The sequence below is a fragment of the Vombatus ursinus genome, unplaced genomic scaffold, assembly GCF_900497805.2.
Source record: "Vombatus ursinus unplaced genomic scaffold, bare-nosed wombat genome assembly UNPS02014805.1, whole genome shotgun sequence".
Lineage (NCBI taxonomy): Eukaryota > Metazoa > Chordata > Mammalia > Diprotodontia > Vombatidae > Vombatus > Vombatus ursinus.
This window is the reverse complement of record NW_020954583.1, coordinates 1,168,583-1,193,620: the sequence shown is the minus strand read 5'-3', so window position 1 is coordinate 1,193,620 and position 25,038 is coordinate 1,168,583. Positions and strand designations below refer to the sequence as shown.

Below are 25,038 nucleotides of genomic sequence, written 5' to 3'. Positions count from 1 at the left end.
GAGAGGGAAATACTGGGTGTACACCAGTGAGGAAATAGAAGTAAAAGGGAAAGACATCCGTAACCTTCTTTTAACAATTTTGTACAAGATTGAATCTGACCAATGTGCAAAATCATGATAGAAATTTTGGTGTGGGAAAAAATAGCGTGTGTTGATAAAATATATTTGTATGGGTGGTTAATTGTTAACACTTATTTTCAATGTCACCAGATTTCATAAAGAGAGAAGAGATTGTACATTCTGTATTAATTTTTCTTTGGTTATTAAAAAATACATTTAATAAGCTGAAGTATTTTGGGTTTTTTTGTTTTTCCTATTTTTTTAATGGCCAGAGCAAAGTAGCACCAGCCTAGAATACATATGATATTCTGCACAAGGTTAATTAAGTTAGGAATGAATTAATTCTTGACAATTTCTGTAGCTTGACAGACATCAATAACATAGTGTATTACTTGTATTCCAGGCATCAAGATAGTGACCTGACCCAGTCAGATTCAATTTGGAGAAATGTCTCCTCATATAAATATTTTATTATCAATTTTTTCAAAACATCATATTTTACAACCTGATCCGGTTATAAAGAGCATAATAATTCAAACTGATTTCTCAAAGTCATATTGTTGATAAATGGAAGTTGTGCCTTCTGCTGTGAAAAGAGAACTTTATTTGCCCTTTTCCTGGGATTATGGGATGGTTTTATTCTATATAATTATAATATTCATAAAATTCACTTCTCTATGCATAACACAATAGTAGACAGTTCTTTGCGTAAAAGATCATTTGGTCCTAGTGGTTGATGTGGTGGTAGGGTGGGGTGGCGGTAAGGAAGGGGAGATGGTAATAGTAATATTTAGAAGTCATAGTGTATAAAAGTCCCTTGCTCCTTTGAGTTAATATTCCCCAAAGCATTGTTAATAATTTTTATGAAACATTGTAGAGCATCTTTATCCAGATAACAAATCATAAGATCCTTTATGAATGCATTTATATATGCATGAATCATGCTTACCACTGTGTCCTAGCTTCCCTATCCCCTCTCATAGTAATGGATTTATAATTCCTACTCTGTCATTTACTATGTATGGTTTGGATAAGTCATTTAACTTGCCTAGGACTCAGTGTCATCTTTTGAAGGCAGGATATTGTATTAGAAAGAATTCTACTCTCTAACTCATACTGGTTTCATGCTTCTGGGTAAATCCTTTCACCTTTTAGGGCTCTAGGCAACTCTCTTAACACTTGATAAGTTTTAGAGAGGGTGCCAACTTACCTAGGTAGGGAGAGTTTCTTCATCTAGTAGTAGCTTACATCAAGAAAGTAAACAAACGCTTTACAGATATTATCTCGTTTGATCCTCACAACAATCCTATGAAGTCAGTGATATTATCACCCGCATTTTACATTTAAGGAAACTATATGATACAGAAGTTACATGAGTTGCATAGGATGACAGAGTTAATAAGTTTCTGATGCCAGATTTGAACATGGGCTGAACTACTTTCGCTTAGCTGCCTATGAAATCACAAGTCCAGTCCCTATCTATAGGCCATGTACAATGAGATGTTTGAATAAGATGATCTTGAAGATCTTTATCAATCCTAAATCAATTTATAATTATCACATGTAAAACTTTCTGTATATAGTCAAATGAATACAAAGGGGGTGCTGTTTAAATTTTGATGCTAATAACAAAGTCATATTGATCCTTCTTCACAATAGGAGGTTGTCAGTCAATCAATTAATCATTCATCATTTTCTGTGTGGCAGGCACTGTGTTGGGGATATAAACAAAAAAAAAATGAGACCTTCCCCTCCCTCAAGTTTACTTTCTGCTAAGGGGACCCAATACAAAGTGAGGAGTGGTGGCCAAGGAATTTTTATTCAGAGATTGCGAGTGGAACCATAGGACAATAGATGGTATTCTTTTTGATTATTTTTTCCTGAGCAAGATGTGTAAAATTATATTTGTTGGGAGGAGTGGAGGTTGTACTCATTTTGTAGTAGGACAGTAGGCAAATTGACCATGCAGGCTAGGCCCTATTACACATTGATCGATGGCCAGCTAAAACTATGAGTAGCTTCTGTTAGGCTAGCTAAAGCCATTGATCCCTGAAGTAAGGATTAACTCACCTTCCAATTAGAGCATGTAGATAGACCATAAGGTGACTGTCTTTATCTTTTAGTACTTATTATAAGTTTTCTTTATTTCTATCCCTCAGCTTTTTTCCCAAGTAAATTAGATGAATTAACAAACACATTTCTGGGGCTGCTAGATGGCGCAAGTGGATAAAGCTCCGGCATTGGAGTCAGGAGGACCTGAGTTCAAAACCAGTCTCAGACACATGACACTTACTAGCTTTGTGACCCTGGGCAAGTCACTTAACCCCAATTGCCTCACCAAAAAAAAAAAAAAAATCCAAAAAAACACATTCCAATTCTGGGAACACTGTGTAATTTCTGGTTTTGCAAATATGCAGATTGTACCCATTTTTCAGACAAATATATGAAATAAAATAGATATAAATAGTTGTCATTGTTTTAAGGCACATGTGTTTTTAAAATACTTTCATGATAAATATGACATCTAAATTCAGATAAACAGTAATAATAGTAATTATTAACAATAATTGGAATTGGCAAGATTTTTTTAAACATGACCATTGCAGTTTCATTTACGATCTTCTTTATCATTTCCATTATCTATACAGAAATGGACAATTTATTTTTAGCCTATTAAGTTCAAAACAAAAATAAATAAATTTTAAAAGCCACACTTGACTTGCTCTATTTCTGTGTATGCTTACAGAAAATTACAGCATGCTCTATCAAAACTACAGTTAGCAAAGTTTCTGAAACCCAGTATTGAAAAAGTGTGCATAAGAGAAGAAGATGAAGTTATATAAGATGTTCCATAGTTATATGATTTAGGGATAATAAATTATAGGTCTCTACTCCTGTATTATGTGCATAATTTATTTAATAAGTGATTCTATCTCCCCAAAGTATCTATAGATTTTTATTTGACATTTTATTCCATCAAAATTTTGAATTGAGAATGTTATCAAATGTTTTGCTCTTGAACAGCAGAATAAAAATCTTTGAATGTTGAAATTATATACACTTATCAAACATGTAGAAGAGAGGCAGACAAAAAATCTGCACATACAAACACTGTTTTCAAGAAAAAAAATATATATATATAAAACTATACATAAAAATGATATATACACATACGCATGTGTATGTATAGGTGTACATATATCCAAACCATATGTGTACATAAACACCTATATATACATATAATCTATGTATAATGATACATATATGTGTGTGCACATATTTACATGCATATACATGTATATACATGCATATATTTATCACCCTGCATGTGTGTGTATATATGTGTGTGTGTGTGTATATATATATATATATATATGCACATATACCTACATATATGTGTGTATATATGTATTTATTGGGAAACCCAAATTATGGCAAAAGCCCTTCCCTTATCTCACCCCATATTGTTTGAGCATTGCATTTCATCTGATTCAGCATCATTTCTGTTGCCTCCAGCTGTGGTCAGAATAGTGTCAGCCCCTTGTTATTCTTCAGCGGCCCAAGGTGTTTAATTTTCAAGCCGCCGTTGCCTCTGGAGAATAGAAATCCAGCAATGAAAGAGGAACTTGAGAGAAGAGAATCACGGTTTCTACAGAGATGCCATCTTTGCTTAGGGGAAACTTATTTTTCAAAGTAATCAGTGAAACATATTGTGCCACTTTCAGGTCCTGGGAGACCAAAACAATAAATAAATAAATAAGTGGAGGAAGCAGTATATTTGCAGTAGGGTATATGACTTTTTATTACTGAGCCGTGCAGCAGCATGGCGTAAGTTCTTTAATTCATCTTTGTGCAATAGAAGTGAGTCATTGAATTAATAGGAATAAAGGTAGATAGGAAAGGCATTAAAAAAAAAACACTTGAAAGTCTTTCACACCTATTGAACAATCATTTGGGGAAAATTTTGTCAGTTTAGCATGGACTATAAATTATTTCATTATTTTGTTTAGTTAGTAGTAATCTCCCTCAGTTATAAGGAGAAACAAGTGATAGAAAAGGGAAAGTAGTCACTTATTTAGGTATTGAAATATAGAATTGTCCCCACAGTAGTATATGATGTCATGGTTAAAGATAGTAGAGAATTCTCTATTTCTTTCACCTATAAACCAGTGACATAGCTAATTTACCAGATCACCTTGATGGAAAATCTCCTGCCCGTAGATAGGGAATAAAATGCAATTTCTTCGAAATCCAGCCCCTACTAGATTGCCAAACTACTTTTTCTTTTTGCCCAAGTAGGTTGTCTGGTTAGTCAAGGAGAGTGAGACTGGAACAGGTGGGGTTAGGGGAGAGGCAGTATAGAGATAGCTTTGGATTGGCCTTTGAGTACGGTCCCATCTTTGTCTAGACATCTGATTTATGAGGAGATTTAAAAGGTAGGCAAGTAATACGATGAACTGGCTATAAGCAGATGATAGAATATCAGAAACCAAGTTCAGTACTGTAAATGTCGTGTTAGCACAGTCTTGAATGATTCTTAAGCTAGAACTTACCCCTAATGGGAAGAGGAAGGGCCAATGGCAATGTGTTCTCAGACTGTGCATACCTGGCCCAGACCCTCTATACAGGCCTGTTTTTAATACTCTGAAGGTCAGCATTTTCAGATTTCATACTACTCCCCTAATTGAAACCAAGTCTTTTTAGATACTTTGGTAATCACCTCCTTTTTTTCCACTTGTCATCTGCAGTTGCTGAAATGTCTTTATGAAGTGTCCTATCCAGGACTCAAATGATTCCTTGCCAGTTGGACATAGGAACTCCCCTGGAAAAGGAATTCAACTTGGCATAGTGAAGGCCTTGCTCTGGCCTATATCCAATTTCCCTTGCACCTACAGAGGTTAACTGTTTCTCATCAGTGCATGGGACAGTATTGCTGGTCAGTCCTTTTCTTTTCAGGAGTGACTTGAATTTAATTTTCATCTCTTTTTCCTCATTGAAGGGTTTAGTGACTAGTATTCTGATATCCTCTTATCTTTCTAAGGATGACAAAATGTGTCACTGATGCAGTTAGCTTGAAGATTATAAACAGGGTACCAGATTTCACATCTTCCCAAATCATTTATTGCCCCATTCAATTATTTCTCAGTAACTTTGTCTGCAGTGCCATGAAGTATTCCTAATATCAAAAGTCCTTGTAAGCCTTTAATTCAAAAGCCCGGATGCACCAACATTATTACATTTTCAGCATCCATACCACCCATTTTAGCTTAATTCATTCCTAACATGTGATTAGCAAATCATGTAGTTATAGCCCAAGAGAATTGGATAGCACTCATCAGCACAAATTTCAGACCCAATAAAACAGATCACAAGCAAACGTATGTATGTATGCATGCATGTAGCGTAGGACATTGTACAAATCCAGGTTCACTGAAACAAAAGCAGAATAGAATCACTAATAATAGTCTTTAAAAAACAAATGACATAAGAACATAAGAAAAAACACATAAGAAAACATAGAGAACATATAAGGAGCTGAGACCTTTCTGCTCTCCTCAACCCCAGAAGTCCTTCAGAACAATTGTCAATCTGGACCTAGGAGTCCTAAGATACATAAAAATTGAGTTATTCTTTCAAATACTCACATAATTTTTGACTCATACTTGCCTTAGACTGGTCCTCTATTGCAAATGCAGAAACTCTGGAGTTGGAGCCTCTACTCACTCACATTCATAAGCATAGAATATGTGATCTGTTAAGAATTGGAACTCAAATGGGCTGGTATATGCTTAGCTGGTGGGGAACTCTGACCTCTAGTGGACACAGTTAACCCCCCATTAGGCAATGAGTTGAATGAAATTGACAGCCAGCCCAATCAAAAAGCTGCTCCACCATCACACATTCTATGTGTCTTTCATTTTGACCTTGTCCACCTTCTCTGCTGTCACTTCGTCATTTCTTCCCTCACTCCCCAAGCCCAAAGTCCCAGATTATGTTCAAGTCATGGGGAAAGGCAGTTTTGGAATGAAGGGCTGCTGCTATACATAATATTGAGCAGTGCAAAATGTCTGGAATTGGGGCAGCTAGGTGGCACAGTGGATAGAGCATGGGCACTGGAGTCAAAAGGACTTGAGTTCAAATCTAGCCTCAGACACTTACTAGCTGTGTGACCCTGGGCAAGTCACTTAACACTTTTACCTAGCCAAAAAAAAAAAATGTCTGGGACTATTAGGATATTAGGACCCAGACTTCAGACTGTGAAGGGTGTTAAATGTCTAACTGAATAGTTTATATTTTATCCTAGAGGTACTGGGGAGTCATTGAAGTTTCTTGAGCAGGAAAGTGAGATGGTAAGACTTGTGCTTTAGAATGACTACTTTGACAGCTGTGTGGTAGGTGGATGGGAAGGAAGAGAGACATGAATCAGACATGGATTTGAAGACTATTGGATTAGTCAGTATGAGAGATGGTGAGATACTGAACTAGGATGTTGACCTGTGATTAGAAATAAGTGGATAAAAGTGAGAGATGTGGTAGAGTTTAAACTGAAAAGAGTTGGCAACTGATCAGATACTGGGGTTAATAGATAATGAAAGGCTAAGGATGACTTTGACATTGTGAAGCTGGATAACTGGAAAGACAATGGTACACTCAAAATAAGGAGGGAACTTAGAATGAGGAGTCACTTTAGGGGTAAAAATGAATTCTACTTTGGACACAGGGTTTGAGATGCATATGGGATGTTTAAGTGGAGATTATTTTTTAATAATTTATTTTTTTAATAATTTATTTTTAGTTTTCAGTATTCACTTCCATAAGATTTTGAATTTTAAATTTTCCTCCCCACATCTGTCCTACCCATTTCTGAAGATGGCATGTAATTTAATATAAGCTCAAGTTATACATTCATATTAAACATATTTTTACATTAGTCATGATATGTAGAAGAATTAGAACTAATGGGAAGAACTAAATAAAACAAAACAACAAAAGAAAAAGAGAGCAAATAATATGCTTCCATCTGCATTCAGAAGTCATGGATGTGGATAGCATTTCCCTTCATGAATCTTTTGGAGTTGGTTTAGATCCTTGCATTGCTGAGAAGATCTAAGTCTATCAAAATCAATTATCCAGTGATGTGGCTGTTACTGTATATAATGTTCTCCTGTTCTGCTCATTTTACTCAGCATCAGTTCACATATGTCTTTCCAGGTTTTTCTGAAGTCCGCCTGCTCATCATTTCTTGTAGCACAATAGTATTCCATTACATTCATATACCACTTGTTCAGCCATCCCCCAGTTAATGGATATCCCTTCAATTTCCAATTTTTTGCCACCACAAAACAAGCTGCTGTAAATATTTTTGTGCACATGGGTCCTTTTCCTGTTTTTATGATCTCTTTGGAATACAGACCTAGAAGTGCTATTGCTGGATCAAAGGGTATGAACAGTTTTATAGCCCTTTGGGCATAGTTTGAAATTGCTCTCCAGAATGGTTGGATCAGTTCACAACTCCACCAACAATGCATTAGCGTTTCACTTTGCCCACATCATCTCCAACATTTATCATTTTCTTGTTTTATTGTGCTAACCAGTCAGAAAGGTGTGATTTGGTTCCTCACAGTCATTCTGATTTGCATTTCTTTAATCAATAGTGATTTAGAACTTTTTTTCATATAACTACAGATAGCTTTAATTTCTTACTCTGAAAACTGCTTGTTCACACCCTTTGACCACTTATCAGTTGGAGAATGACTTATATTCTTATAAATTTGACTCGGCTTTCTAAATATTTTAGAAATGAGGCCTTTATCAGAGACACTGGAATTGTGTTTAGGGAACAGGAGATTTGGCTGCTGGAGAAGGCCCTCGCATGTGGTGGTTTTCTGAGCTGATGCCTACTGGTTCCCCTACTTGTACTGAGGTACTCAGCAGGTCATAGTGTTGGCACTTGCCTGCTTCATTACCGTGGGGCTCAGGGTTTCCCCCGGTATGCTGAAGTGGGCATGCCGCTGGCTTGCTTAGAAGTCTCCAGTCCTGTATTCCTCCCCCTCCCACAGAGGAAGAGGGGCCTTTGCTGTTAATCCCCCAAGTTTCCTGGGATACAAGACTGCTGCACCCTGTCTTTCTGCTGGCTCAGCTGTTTCAGAGTTTTTTCTTGGGCAATATTTTCTGGGCTTTCAGAGGTTAATAAAGGAGAGTGAGAGCAACTTACTTCTTACTCTGCCATCTTTGCTCCCAGAAGTGGAAGGATCTAGGTGGAGAACTCTTGATGTAGGATTTCAAATAAGAAAAAAAAGGATGAATATGACTTGAAAATCATCTGTAAAGAGATTGTAATTTAATCTATAGGAGTTGATAAAGTCAGTAAGAGAGAACGTAGGAAGAGAAGGCCCAGAATAGGTTCTTGGGGATTATTCGTGATTTGGGAATAGCAGATGGACGTAATTCATTGAAGATGAAGGAGAAGGAGCTATTTGACAGGAAGAGAGCTAAGAGAGAACACTGTCACAAATGCCAAGGGAGACTACTTTCTCTAGCAGCTTTCAAGTGGGAAAGATGACACTACGTGTTGCTTTGTTTGGGGATGGAGAAAGAGGATCATCTGCTTGATCCTGAGAATCATTTTTCTGCGTCAGGCTTTGTTATCAACATAAAAGGTTGGGGAAAGAATCCAAAAAGACTTTGTTTTCCTTTTCTCATCTCATTTGCTTTGTTTTTTTTTGTTTTCTTTTGTTTTCGTCCATTCAGTCAATTCATTTAAGAAAAAAACATTAACTGCTTATTATGCGCAAGCCATTGAGATATAAAGATGAAAATGAAAGAATCCTTGCTCTCAGGAGGCTTATGTTCTAGGGATAAACACAACATATGCTGTGAACATTGAGTATATATGTGACAGCTTAAGGAGGAAGGGAGCAGTAACCCGGACTCTAGTCATAATCGCAAAATGGAAATATCATGAAGCTGAACTCTATAAGGTTTTAAGTTTCTTGAAAAAGTAATGTGTTATTCTAAAAATGCTTTATCATGCAGATATGTGGACATTTTGGTTTTTATTTACTTATAATTTTTATTTACTTACAGTATTTTAGTGTAATGAGATTGCATTTTCACATTCAACAATGTTTAAAATATTATAAGGTTGCGTTCAATAACTTTGTAAGAGTGAGATACTAAAAGAACAACATGCTAAAGACCTCTTTCAAAGAAAAGAGAAGTCATAGATCAGTGCTGGGAGTGATAATCCTGCCAAATTGCAAAGTCACAATCTAGCAAAAAGACAATCTAGTATTCACAAATTTTTGACAACATCTGCTGAAATCACCAAAATGGGTTACCAATTATTATTGCCATATGTGCATGTGGTTTATATAGTCAGGACACTTATCCCCTAGGATATGGACTAATCACTCTCATCCTTTAAAACTCCTCATTAACTGTCAAAAAGGCTATCAGACAGAGTAGACTGTTGATCACTGGCAACATGATCTAGATTCTAACAAGTGACCAAAAGTTGGAAGGATCAGTACCACCCTAGCAACAACTCAGCCTTTATTGAAGGATAAGAGTGAGGAACACTAAACAACTTCAAAGTCAGCTATGTTTTGAAACTTAGTAAAAGAAGCACCCCCTCCAGAAGTGAGGACATGATTTGGAGGGATGGCAGCCAAGTTTAGAAGTGTTTGCTAATGGATATGGCAGCCAAAAAAAAAAAAAGCGGGAAGATGGGCTGTATGCAATGAGTCACTGAGCTACAGGGTCAAAGGTAATCATTCTAAACTATACATGAGACCACACTGGAGTACTCCTTTCAGTATTGGTCACTCTTTTACAATAACTGGATGGATTTCAGAGAAGAGTAACCCAGTTAATTATGTGTGAAGAGAGAAGGTTGGCCTATTAGCCAAGAACCAAAGAATATGATTGGCTCAGTTTGTCTGGGTAAAGAAAACTATGGAGATCATTATCTGCAGAAATCTCTAAATGATAGGGTAGTATGGTAAGCTAATGGGTTCGGCAGAGGACTAGTACTGCTTTTACTAGTAATGTACTTTGGTAAGTCACCCTTTTAATGTTCAGTTCCTCAAAATATTAAAAATATAACTATAATGAATATTATAAAATTTTATAGTGAGTATACTGACAAAAAAGGAAAAAAAATACTGAGTAGTCATCTAAAAATATCTCTTGAAGAATCAGTGAGGAATTAAGAAAATCCTAAATATTATGGAAAGATATTGACATAAGTATGTGTTAACATCTATAATCACTTTTTAGAAATTGTTTATGTATATATTACACTCAGGAGTGTAATGTAGCAAGTTCAACTGTCTCATGAAAGCGGATTGTAAAATTTTCAGTGTGAGTATTTATAACTTAGAAATCAACAAACTACAAATCAAGGTTTAATTTATTGTTTGTTGATTGTATAGACCTATGAAAGTGATGGGAAAAATGTTACTAATGAAGATTAAACTTAAAAGTGTGTCATTGATTTCTTTTTTCCCTCAGAGAGCCAATTGGTACATATTTACCAACACATCCCTGATTATACTGTCCATAAACATGCATTCATTTTTTCTCCTTTGATATAATTTATACACATTTATTTGTTTATAAATTCAATTCGATAAGCTCTTAAAAAGTGCCTACTATATGTAAAATGAGAGGAAACAGAGCATAGTGGGTAAAGTCCTAGATTTGGAGTCACGAAGATTTTGTTTCAAATTCTATCTGTGAAGTTAACTAGGGGCAGCTAGGTAGCACAGTGGATAGAGTGCCGGCCTTGGAGTCAGGAGGACCTGAATTCAAATCTGGCCTCAGGCACTGGACATTAGCTGTGTGACCCTGGGCAAGTCACTTCACCCCGATTGCCTCAACAAAAACAAAAACTGAGGAGAACTAGCAGAATGGATGTTGACAATGGCTATGAACATCCTTTCTGAGACCCAACCTTAGAGTTTCCACACAGGTAATATCATTGATCTTTGATATATGCGTTAGGTACTGTACTAGGAATTATAGCTAGAAAGATTGAAATGAATAGCAGTAGCTGTTCTTAATAAACTTCATTATTTAGGAAATATAATTGATCACCTTAACTCTCTAAGTCCCATTTGAAAAAAATAAAAGGACACTATTGTTTGGAGGAGATAATATCTAAACATTTAAAGCATTATTATTCCATTATATACATTAACATATATATATGATTAGTTCATAAATGGGGGGGAAGATTACTTAGTTATATAAATTAAACATATAAAACATATATTGTATATATATAACTAGATACTATATTACATATTTAATTTATATAACTACTTAAGTATGTAATATAGTTACATAATTAAATCTATAATGTATTATATAAAATATATTTAAATGTGTTAAAGTCAGTTTTATGCTATTCCATTTTGTTCATTGGTCCAATTTCTATAATGTTGTATGCTAATGTATTACAAAGTATAAGTAATACAAAGTATTCACTGGCTACATGGAGTACATGAAAAAGGCCATGAGAAGTAATTCTGTAATATTTTTGATTTTTCACTGAAAAATTAAGGATTTACTCATTTGGAAGAGACAAATTCTTCAGAGAGGAAATATTACTATGGATGCATGTCCCAAATGACTGGGCATTAGAAACAGGAAAATGAGAGCTTATGTCAGAGGGATGGCGATGGTCTTATTTACCAATAGTATGAAGCATAGATCCAGAGTTTAGAGAGATTGCAAGTAGAGGTTAACAAGAAGCATTAGGAAAAGAATTCACTCATTTCTAATACTAAGAATAGTTGAATGTCTCCTTTGCCATCAGAATAAAGCAACTTGCAACCTCAATGGATTGTATTCCTCCCTGATAGGTCAAGGTTAATTGCCTGCCCACATCTTCGTTAATATATGAAAATTACATTTCTTCTGTTGTTGTTGTTGTTTGCAAGAGATCATTCAAAGGATGCTGATGAAAGGATATCACAGAGTAGCAGCTGCCATTTTCATAAGGTTAGCAGACATTTGGATGGTATAATATCAGTCAAGGGTATATTTCTGTAAGCTTGGGAGGTTTCAGTTATTCTTAAAAACTGTGTATGTATACACACACACACACACACACACACACACACACACACGCGTGCGAGTGAAAAGAGGCAGATACATGTAGGATTAAACAGCAAAAATTATCCCCTAGAAACCATTAAGGAATCTGAAAACATGATACCAAGACCTCCTAAGGAAGAGAGTTTCAAAAATTATAGCTTTGCTTCCAGGCTATCTGTGCTCACAATTAAATGACCATCAGCCTACACTACTTAAAAATTCTTAATGAATACAAACTTCATTAGTGTAGACTGTGAAATTTTGTATTTAAGGGTTTTAGATTTGTAATCTCACTTCCTGGAGTTCTTATACAGAGTCACAACATTTTAAACTTTTCTTTTACTTCTTTCAAGTTTTATATGAAGCCTTTCTCATTCCTTCTTTTTTTAGTAACATTTTATTTTTTTACATGTAAAGAAAGTTTTCAGCATTTACTTTTTTGTTGTTGAGGCATTTGGAGTTGTGACTTGCCCATGATCACACAGCTAGTAAGGGTCAAGTGTCTTGTCTGAGATCGGATATGAACTCAGGTCCTCCTGACTCCAGAGCCAGTGCTCTATCCACTGCACCACCTAGCTGACCCTAATGTTTACTTTTATAAAATTTTGAGTTCCAAACTTTTTTCTCTCTCCCTCTCTCCTCTTTCTCCTCCCCAAGATGGCAAGCAATCTGATGTAGGTTATAGATATACAATCCTATTAAACATTTCCATATTAGTCAAGTTATGAAAAAAAGAATCAAAACAAAAGGGGAAAACCATGAGAAAGGAAAAAAAGAAGGTAAAAATAGTATGCTTCAATCTGCATTCAGACTTCGTAGTGCTTTCTCTGGATATAGATAGCATTTTCCATCATGAGTCTTTTGGAGTTATCTTAGATCCTTGCTTTGCTGAGAAGAGCTAAGTCTATCAAAGTCAGTCATGTCAGTCATTGCACAATGTGGATGTTACTGTGTACAATGTTCCCCTGGATCTACTCATTTCACTCAGCATCAGTTCATATATCTTTCCAGGTTCTTTTTCTGAAATCAACCTGCTTGTCATTTTTTATAGAACAATAGTGTTCCATTACATTCATATGCAATAACTTGTTCAATCATTCCCCAATAAATGAGCATTCCCTCAATTTCTAATTCTGGCCACCACAAAAACAGCTGCTGTAAATATTTTTGTACTGTGGATCCTTTCCCCTTTTTTATTATCTCTTTGGGATACAGACCTGGTAGTGGTATTGTTGGATCAAAGGGTATGCACAGTTTTATAATTCTTTGGGCATAGTTCCAAATTGTTCTCCAGAATGTTTGGATCAGTTCACAACTCCATCAACAATGCACTAGTTCCCACATGTTCTTTAACACCCAACATTTTTCTTTTCTGTCACATTAGATAATCTGATGGTTGTGAGGTAGTACCTCAGAATTGTTTTAATTTGCATTTTTCTAATCAATAGTGATGTAGAGCATTTTTTCATATGACTATAGATAGCTTTAATTTCTTCCTCTGAAAACTCCCTGTTCATATCCCTTGACCATTTATCAATTGGAGAATGACTTGTATTCTTATATTTTATATTATATAATTTTATATTATTTTTATTATATTATATTATTTATATTATATTCTATATATATTTTAGAAATGAGGCCTTTATTAGAGACACTGGTCATAAAAATTGTGTCCCAGCTTTCTGCTTTCCTTCTAGTCTTGGTTGCATTAGCTTTATTTATGCAAAAGCTTTTTTAATTTAATGTAATCACAAATATCCATTTTACATTTCATAATGTTCTTTATCTCTTATTTGGTCATAAATTCTTCCCTTCTCCATAGATCTGACAGGTAAACTATTCCTTGCTCTTCTAATTTGCATATGGTATCACCTTTTGTGATACCATAAATCTAAATCATTTTGACCTTATCTTGGTATACGGTATAAGAAGTTGGTCTATGCCTAGTTTCTGCTATATTATTTTTCAGTTTTCCCAACAATTTTTGTCGAATATAGAGTTCATATCCCAGAAGCTGGAGTCTTTTGATTTATCCAACAGTATTTTGCTATAGCCATTGGCTACTGTATTTTGTCTGTATTTTACTGATCCATCACTCTATTTCTTAGCCAGTACCATTTAGTTTTGATGATTGCTGCTTTATAATATGGTTTTAAATCTGGAATGTCTAGGCTACCTTCCTTTGCATTTTTTTCATTAATTCCCTTGTTATTCTTGATCTTCTGTTCTTCCAGATTAGTTTTGTTATTTTTTCTAGCTCTATAAAATAATTTTTGGTAGTTTGGTTAGTATGACATTGAATAAGTAAATTAATTTAGGAAGAATTTTTGTTTTTATTATATTAGCTTAGCCTACACATTAGCAATTGATATTTTTCCATTTATTTAGATCTGATTTTATTTGTGTGAAAAACATTTTGTAATTGTGTTCATATAGTTCCTGAGTTTGTCTTGGCAGGTAGACTCCCAAATATTTTATATTGTCGACAGTTATTTTATTTTATTTTTCTTGTTTTGTTTTTTTGTTTGTTTGTTTGTTTGGGTTTTTTTTGGCTAGGCAATGGGGTTAAGTGACTTGCCCAGGGTCACACAGCTAGTGAGTGTTATGTGTCTGAGGCTGGATTTGAACTCAGGTTTTCCTGACTTCAGGGCCGGTACTCTATCCACTGCGCCACCTACCTGCCCCGACCGTTATTTTAAATGGAGTTTCTCTTTCTATTTCTTGCTTTGTTGGCAGTATACAGAAATGCCAATGATTTATGCGGCTTTACTTTATATCCTTCAATTTTGCTAAAATTGTATATTATTTCAAGTAAATTTTTAATTGATTCTCTAAGTATACCATCATATCATCTGCAAACAGTGATAGTTTTGTTTCCTTATTGCCTATTCTAGTTCCTTCATTTTTTCCTTCTCTTATTGCTAAAGCTAACTTTTCTAGTACAATATTAAATAATAGAGGTGATAATAGTCATCCTTGCTTCATTCCTAATCTTATTGGGAAAGCTTCTATTTTATGCCCATTACTTATAATGTTCACTGGTGATGTTTAGATAGATACTACTTATTTTGAGGAAAACTCCGTTATTCCTATGTTCTCTAATGTTTTTAATAGAAATGGGCACTATATTTTGTCAAAAGTTTTTTTTTTTGCTTCTACTGAGATAATAATATGATTTCTATTAGTTTTGTTATTGATGTGGTCAGTACAGAGCCATCTGGATCTAGTGGCCAGATTTGGATCAGGACAACTGGAGATGGCCCAAGATGCAGGTTTTCAAGCTAGGATTTTTAACAAGTATTAGTTTGACTGAGTATAGAACAAAGATGAATATTTAGAAGTTTTTACCTGAGATGCAGATTTCAACCAAAAATGAGAAGAATTTCTTAAACCTGTATAGCTACTCCAGGATGGAATGTATTATTTTAGCAAGTAATGCTTTCATTTTCACTGCAATGTCTCCAAGTAAAGGTTGGATAGCCATTTTTAGATTTGACAGAGACAAGATTCATGTTTTAGGTAGGGTATTTGAACAAGTGACTTGTAAGGTTCCTATGAGTTTTAAGAATTTGCTGTTTTAAAGGATGAATACTTTTAATTATGAGCTTTTTTACAAGACAGAAGTTTCTTATCAAGCTTTGCTTAAAGTCAGAATTATCAGTCATGTTCCAGAATATCCTCATGAATTCAAAAAAAAGTAGCATAAAAATTCCTTGTCAGAACATTGCTCATCTTCCCCTCTATCCTTCTGTGTTCTATACATAATCTTTCTGATGCCAAATCAAATGAGATATCTACTACCCCTCCAACCTCAAAAAGTACTCTATTATGCCACTCTGCCTTTAATAATCCATGTCATCTTGTGTATATTTGAAATGATAGGTTAAATTCAATAAATATGTTTTGAGTACCTAATATGTAAAAGACATTGTTCTATTAGCGTGAGGCTACAAAATAAGACTCTTAAACACATGTGCTACCCAAGGTATTTGTTGTTGTTTGTTTATATTGTTATACATGCAATGTAAATGGGTGAATGAGGACCATTCGCATTTTTATGAAACATTTTAATCCAGGCTTATGAATTTGACACAATGATCCTGATTCTTGATGACTTTTTTATTGTTGCTTAGTCGCTTTTCAGTCATGTCTGACTCTTCAGTACCCCTTTTGGGGTTTTTTTGACCAAGACACTGGAGTGATTTTTTATTTCCTTCTCCAGCTCATTTTACAAATGAGGAAATTGAGACCAACAGGGTTAAGTGACTTATCCAGGGGCACACAGCTAGTAAGTGTCCGAATCCAGATTTGAACTCAGAAAGAGGATACTTCCTCACTCCAAGCCCAAGGCTCTATCCACTGTGCCACCTACCTTCTCATCTAATGCCTAACTTAACCCACTTAAAAAGATGCTAGGTTTAATGATTTCTTGGGCCCCAATGTATGTGCATTTGCAACATCACTTTGGGGATAGCTACCCAGCCTGAAAGAGTGTGATACAGAATTTAGGCGTCTTCTAATTGGTGACCTAAAGTTACAAGTAATAGCTTGTTCCAGTCCGAACAGCTTTCCCACTGTTCCTTTCCAGTGTGTGCCTACGTTTGACAGTCCCTGGAATGGCTCACCTAGAAAAACATTTATTTAGAACTCATGTGGTTATGTCAGACCCAACAAAGCATTTTACAAGGTTACCCACATGTCCCTTGTTCTCTGGGAATTTAACATCTAGAATACAGAATCGTGGCTACTGTTACTTTGAGGATATTGTGTTGGTACTTGGAAGTGCTAGCAGTTTGAAAGTCTGGCATAAGACAGTCTATTTGGGGCCAGGATGGGTTTTAACATGCTCGTTGTGGTGGAAGTTAGATATATCCCTGAGTTACTGGCACCTGTCTTGCTAAATCATCATGGAGAAGAAAAGAAAACCTTTTGACTGAGACAGGATTGTGTTAAAATCCCCTTACATTTTAATGTTGCATGGCATTTTGCCCCAAGCAGTTTTTATTGAACAGCGGGAGGAACAAAAGAAGGAAATACTCCATCACTTTGTAAATGTTGACCATTACAGACAGTGCTTAATGACTGCACAAAGTCACTTCCAATATATTGAAATGTCTCAGCCTTGCCTCAAATCTTTGTACCTCTATTCACATAGCAAAGAATAGAGTTCCTGTAAGATGGGGGAGTGCAGCTCATTTTGCAAATAAACAGTTGCTTTGACCTTGTACAGGCGAATAGGTCCTGTCAAGGCTGGAATAGCAGGGCCAGGAAATCATCTGTTTAGTCAATGCTGGTTCAGGTCATTACTTTGTGTTTATGGCTGGGAATTGGTGATTTTGCTCTGTGTATAGAGGGCTGAAGATCTGAATACTAAGAGGTCTCTATTTACCAACAGCTTTATTTTTTTTTAATTTAATTTTAATTCAGATTGAAATGAACCATTTAACCCTTAATTAGGACCATGTTTTCCTCTCAAAGTCAAATACATTAGTCAACTATAGACAAAATTAACTTTGCAATTGAAAGGCCCTCTCCTTTCTTTCAACAGTAACTACTATGGTTTACTAACTGCATTTGTTTTCCTTTCACTAAGGTAACTTTACCCATTCACTGTATCTGCAGAGTTCAATCCCATCAATTATAGCACCAGAAACTGGCTGTTGTTTCTTTTTTTTAATAAGGCTGAGACTATATCTTAATGCTCTTTGTAATTACTCAAGGCATGGGTAGTATTTGTAATATCACTTTTTTCACCTATCACATACTTCACAGACAGCAATTTGCAAAATTATTTTTCTTTTAAGATATTCACTGTTTTTATACTTTACTCTCTTCCTCTATATCAGTGACACATCACATCCATTTCTTACTGTACTGTACTATCGTTATGAATAATTTTGTAATTGATAGATTTATTCCTTTTTAATTCTAACTTATTAGAATTAAACACAAATTAAATTAAACACAAATATGTTTGTGTATTTTACTGTCTTTTTAAGTGTGGAAGAAATATATACATTTAGCAAGTTTTCAGTGATATATACCAGGACTTGTCTTTCTATGCACACTATCTACCAACTTAGTAATTGCAGTAAACAAATAGGAAGTTATCCAAGCAAAGACAAGGGTAATCAAAACTTTGGCAGTAGAAGAGTGACACTTTGTATTCTCTTTACTGAGACTATCAAAATCTCTCTAGTTTTGGAACATCACCAAGAATCTTTTGCCCTTTAGAAAAGGCAAAATCCTCTTCACCTTATTAAAAAAATTCCCATGAATTTTATTGGATTTAGTGTTTATAAATGCTTTAGATTTGTGTGTGTGTGATAAAGTATAGTATAATGCATTCAAGTTTGTGATAATATCACACATACAGATGCATAGAAAACAAATTTATGTGACTTTTAAATATACAGTGTCTTAAAATATTAGGCATTGAAAAGAACCCCAGATCTTTTATCCCTTTCTAAAGTATTTTTTGGCAAAATGTCAAGAGACATAACATATTACACCTGTGTCTAAATTGGAAACCCACTAGTATAGAGCCTATAATATAAAATAATAATAATAATGATAACTCATATTTATATAACTCTTTAAGGTTTACAGATCACTTTGCCTTTATTATTTCATTTGATCATCACAACAACTCTATAAGATAGATACTATTTTTATCCCTATTTTACAGATTTAATGATTAACTCTTCTAACTTATCTCTTAGAGTAGGCTTTTAGAATAAGGGTCTCCTTCACTTCAGAATGTTTTATCTATACACAGAGGACAAAAGAATAGGTGGCATTTGTTTCTATATAAAGAGAGACCAACATCAATGGGTCTTTTCTATCAGTCCTCTGGGACACTAGAATTGCCATCTTCTTGGTTGCTGCCTGTCCTCCCTACCCTCCCCACCTTTGAACAAGAACAGTTATACCCCTTAGTCCCGCTTCCCCACCCCCCAGGATATTTCATCAACTCAGCTGTAGGACTTACCCTGGATAGATTTAAGCCAGGGTGTTCAGACCACCCCTTTAGGATGCTTAAGTCTCACTATTAAGTTGTGCAATCATTTTCAACTAGCCTGGAAAATAGTAGTGTTAGCTTCTTATCAATTACTTAAGAGATATAAAAATAAATTTAATTGCCCCTCTTTTTTCTATCCTAAAGGTAATAGTCATAAATAATTTTTATCAGTGTCTGACAAATAAGAATGTGTAATATTACACTGCTGTTATTCAGCCATTCATTCATGTCTGACCCTTCGTAATTTCATATAGGGTTTTCTTGGCAAAGATACTGAAGTAGTTTGCCATTTCCTTTTCAGGGAATTAAAGCAAACAAAGGTGACTTTCTCAGGGTCGCACAGCTGCTGAGTGAGTAAGTCAGAATTTGAATTCAGATCTTCTTGACTCTAGGTCCAACTGTCTATCCACTGAGCCACCTGACTGGCCTCCACTATTAGATTTGTGCTTTTTGTTCAGTCCTTTCAGTTGTGTCTAACTCTTCCTGACATATGAAAAGACACAGAGAGTGACACTGAGACAGAGAGTTAGAGAAAGGCAGAGAAAGAGAGAGAGAAGCAGAGGAGAGAGAGAGAGAGAGAGAGGATGGTTTCTCCATGCCAGAGATGATACATCTTAATTGATTCTAAGACTTGGGAGTCACACTTTGGATCCATTATGGCAAATGAAATTGTTTTGCATGAGCATGGCAAAGAATCTGAAACTGTATGTACCTCAGAAATAAAATCACTAGGCAGTAAGCATCCCATATTAGGAACAGAACAACATATAAGCATTTTTTAAAATTTCTTTTTTTGGGGGAGTGAGGGGACAGAGCCAAGATGGTGGAGTAAAGGCAATGACTCATCCAAGCTCTCACCTAAAATCCTCCAAATACCTTTAAAAAATGACTAAAAAATTCTGGAGCAGCAGAACCCACAAAAAGATGGAGTGAAACAAATGTCCAGCCCAAGACAATTTGGAAGGCCAGCAGGAAAGGTCTGTTGCACCAGGGTGAGAGAGGAGCACAGTCCAGTACAAGTGATGCCAGTGCAGATCTGGCCCCAACAAACCCAGAACAGGCTTTGGGAGTGATTAAATCTACAGTGGCAGTGGCTGCTTCTGGAGCTCTCAGCCCATAGACAGTAATGTTGGTCAGAAGGAGATTAGAGGTATCTTTTTGCTAGCACTGAGGTAGGACTCTGTTGCTTTGCCCATATTCAGATCTGGGTCACAGTTCTGGTTGGCAGTCCCTGGGTTAGGAGGAGCACTAGCACAGTGGAGCTTGTGGCCTCAGTGGAGCTGGGGGCCCTCCTCACAGTTCCAGGGCAGAAAAAAGTGCTGGTGGTTGCTCATAGACCAGGGCATACACTAGGATAGTAGTAAATACCTCTTCTTAGATCATACCACGTTGGAAGAACTGAAATTTTACAGATCCCTAGAAGTATCTTTGAAAACAACTACACAAAACTCCTGAAACTTGACCATTCCCTAGTTGATAAATTATCAAGATCTATGGTAAGTTTTTAGATGAAGTAATCAAAGCTATCTGTAGCCATATGAAAAATGCTCTCATTATTGATTGGAGAAATGCAAATTAAAATAATTTTGAGGTACTACCTCATACCTGTTAAATTGGCTAATAGGACAGAAAAGGTAAATGTTGGAGGGGATGTGGGAAAAATGAGACATTAATGCACTGTTGGTAGAGTTGTGAACTGATTGTGTAGAGCAATTAGGAACTATACCCAAAGGGCTATGAAAACATGCATACCTTTTGACTTAGCAATACCATTACTAGGTCTGTATAGCAAAAGAGATAATAAAACCAAAAAGGAAAAGGACTTATATGTACAGAAATATTTATAGCAGCTTTGTCTGGGGGCAAAGCATTAGAAATTGAGGGGATGCCCATCAATTGGGAAATGACTGAGCAAGTTGTGGTATGTGATTATGACAGAATACTATTGTACTATAATAAATAATGTTTGGGATGCTCTCAGCAAAACCTGGAAAGGCTTACATGAACTGCTGCAAAGTGAAAGGTGCTATTTACAAAGTAACAGAAATATTGTAAGATGATCAGCTGTAAATGACTTAGCTATTCTTTTTTTTATTATTGAAGGGGCCTATTCATAGAATGGGTGTTGCCTCACTCAAAGTGAGAACTTGAAAAGACTTTAGCTTAAGGTCTCCACTGTGTCCTGGGCCATCTCTAGTTGTCCTGATGAATATTTGTCCATTGGACCCAGATCGCTCTGAAGGATAAAGTGAGGCTGGTGACTTTGCAAAGCCCTCCCTCACTCAAGTCAAAGTCAAATGCAAGTCATATCATCATCTCCCTGACATCGTGGTCCTATTTGAGAACAAAGGACAAACCACACACAAAAATTCTGATACATGTTGTATGTATTTACTGCTTCTGTTGTTAAGAAAAATCAATATGCCAAGAGTTCCCAACAGGAAATTTAAGTAAGGGGCAGTTAGGTGATACAGTGGATAGAGCACTGGCCCTGAAGTCAGGAGGACCTGAGTTCAAATCTGTCTTCAGACCAAACACTTGACACTTACTAGCTGTGTAACCCTGGGTAAGTCACTTAACCCCAATTGCCTAAAAATAATAAAAAAAAAGTTAAAAAAAAAGGAAATTTAAGTAAAAAGAGCATCCTCCCATATGCCTGTGATACATAAACTTTCCCACCAGTACATATAGAATCTAGGGGAAAATGGCTCCAAGATTATAACAAATGTATCAGGAGAGTAACCTAACTTCTGAATGTCCTTTTTTTCCAGTGTCCTTTCCCTTTAGATGTGGTGCAGCTTTTCTGTAGGGTTCTTTGTAGAACCTTAAATGCTCATCTAGTCTGTCTGTGGCTCCCAATACTGAACTTGGATTGTGGAGAACCTGCTAGGATGCTGATGGGAAAATGGGAAGTACAAAATTCTGCTGAACCTTTGAAATTCTCTAGGTTTTCTTTTGGCCAGGGTTAGGGAGAAGACTTGGGTCAGGACTGAAGTGCTCTCCTCTCTCCTGACGTGATTTTATTCAGGAATAGCTCTTTCTCCTGCCAAACCCTCAAATCTCTAATTCCAACTAGCTTCTTGGTTTTACATAGACCTCAGGTGGTATGACTGTAACGCTTTATTCACACTTAGTAAAATAGAGATATGCCCTTACCTGAAACAGATCATTTACTTTAGGTGGGATGGGTTGGTTTAATTGATTTACTCAATTGACACCCCTATACCCTTAAATATTTATGTTTAAAACAGTTATTCGACCAGCACTGTATCCACCTCACTGTATTTTTATCTAGTAGGCATTTCTCTATCTTGTCCACAAGAATCTCATAAGAAACTTTATCACATTTCCCTGACCTACTCATATAAAAAATGCTATTAGTTCAATTCAATTCAATTCAATAAACACTTGGCAGTCTACTACGTGCTACACATTATGTTAAGTTCAAAATCACAAATGAAGAGGAAGTTATTCTATAATGACATTCTAAATAATTCTAAACTGGTTATCAGTGATCACCACTATACTTTTTCAGGTGTTCACAAACCATTGCTTTAATATATTCAAGAAGTATGCCCAGATCATTTCTCAAATATGTAGAGAACTGAGCCAAATTTATAAAAAAGAGCCATTTTCCAATTGATAAATGGATATAACAACAGTTTTTAGAAGAAGCCATCAAAGGTATCAATAGTCATATAAAAAAATGCCCTAAATGACTAATAATGAGAGAAATGCAAATGAAAACCACTCTGAAGTACTACTTCATGCCCATCAGATTGGCTAACATGACAGAAAAGGAAAATGATAAATGCTAGAGGAGATATGGAAAAATTAGGACACTAATGCATTGTTGATAGAATTGTCAGCTGGTCTGACCATTCTGGAAAACATTTTGAATTAGTCCCAAAAGGCTCTAAAACTATACATACCCTTTGACCCAGCAATGCTATTACTCACTCTGTATACCAAAGAGATCAAATAAAAAAAAACCTGTATGTACAAAAATATTTATAGCGATTCTTTTAGTAGTGGCAAAGAATTGGAAATTGAAGCAATGCCCATCAATTGGAGAATGGTTGAACAAGCTATTGTATGTGATTGTGATGGAATACTATAAAAAATGATCATAAATACTATAAGAAATGACAAGCAGAATGGTTTCAAAAAGCAAAACAAAATAAAACAAAACCCTGGGAAGACTTATATGAACTGATACACAATGAAGTGAACAGAATAAGGAGAACAAAGATACTCGGAGTAGTGTGCCATTCCTTTCTCCAACTCATTTTACAGATGAAAAACTGAGATAAAAAGGGTTAAGTGACTTACCTAGGGTCACACAGCTAGTAACTGTCTGAGGCCGTATCTGAATTCAGGAAGATGGATCTTCCTGACTTCAAGGTTGACACTCTATTCACTGTGCCACCTTGTTGTCCATATAGCATTATACATAATTTCTACAACAGTTTGTGGAAAACAACATTAGAAAGAGGAACTTTTTCCTTCTTATCCATATGTCCTCTTTGAAAACAAACAAACACCATTCTGGTAATTATGAACCATATCAGTCTTTTGAACTATTCCCTAAATTTCAAGATGTCCATTTCATATAAGCTATGAATTAATGCCAATCAGGAAGAATCAAGAACCAAAAGACCTTGAAAAGCTAGAACAATGGATAGGAGCCAATATTAAATTTAATAGGAACAATGTAAGGTCCTATATTAGGAATGAAAAAATCAACTTCATCAATACTAAATGGGAAACATAAGAATACTATTTTTGAAAAAAAGAAATGTAAATTTTAGGGAACTTCAAGTTTATTGTGAGTTAACAGTAAGGTATTGTGGCTAAATTGTGGCTAAAAGAGCTAGACCAGATTTTGATTACAGTAGTAGAAGCATAGAACTTAGGGCAAAGTGTTGGATAATCCTTCTGTTCTCTGCAATGGTCAGATCTCAATTGAATTATTATGTTCAGTTCTGGATACTAACTGGAACATTATGTTCAGTTGTGTGGAGTGAATGGCTTGGGGAGGATGAGGGAAGGTAGGATAGGAGTCAGATCATGGAAGGCTTTATAAGGAGAGAAAGATAAATAGACCCAACTATTATGAGAGTACATAGAAACTAGGGATTGCATGTCTTAGAACCCGGACCACCTTTTATCCTGGCATGTTACCCACTGGGAATGCACAAAAATGATACCAAAAAGCTGAAACAGTCCTGAGAATAGTGAGGAAGATGGTTAAAGTAACTGTAGAGATTTAATCTAGAGAATATAAAATGGAAGGGGGACATAAATAACTGTCTTCAAGTATTTGAAAGACTGCCATGATGACTGTCATGTTCTTCTTGGCACTAAGGGACAGAACTTGAAGTAATAGATAAAAGTTTTAGAGAGACAGATTTATATGACTCTGAGTTCAATTGTTTATTCAGTGAGGTACTGCATTTCAAATCACTTTAAGTCTCCAACAAGAGGCTGTATGACCACTTGTAATAGTTATAGAAGGCAATCCTTTTCAGGATGAATGATGTAGTCATTTGTATGTAGTTGGTGCCTAATATATGCAAATTGTATTAAATTGGACTTATCCCAGGAGGTCTATCATTATTGTAATAAAATGCAAACTCATATGGCATAAATGATAAATTCAGTTAAGAATTCAGATAAGGAAGTGACCTAGATGACAAAATATATTCCCCCCCTTCAAATAACCCAATATTGAGTAAAGCTATAAACACAAGATGGACATTTCTTTCTTCTCTGGTACCAAAAACCTATAATCTTGTGACTTTAAGGTACTTTTTGCTGTTGTTAACTCCCTGCTAGGATTAATTGTA

At 35.6% G+C, this 25,038-nt stretch overlaps 1 protein-coding gene across 1 annotated transcript in view; it reads left to right on the top strand.

The window, feature by feature from the left end:
- EPHA3 (EPH receptor A3) overlaps positions 1 to 25,038 on the top strand; it is a 413,601-nt gene that overhangs the window by 228,437 nt on the left and 160,126 nt on the right. The window lies entirely within an intron of this gene.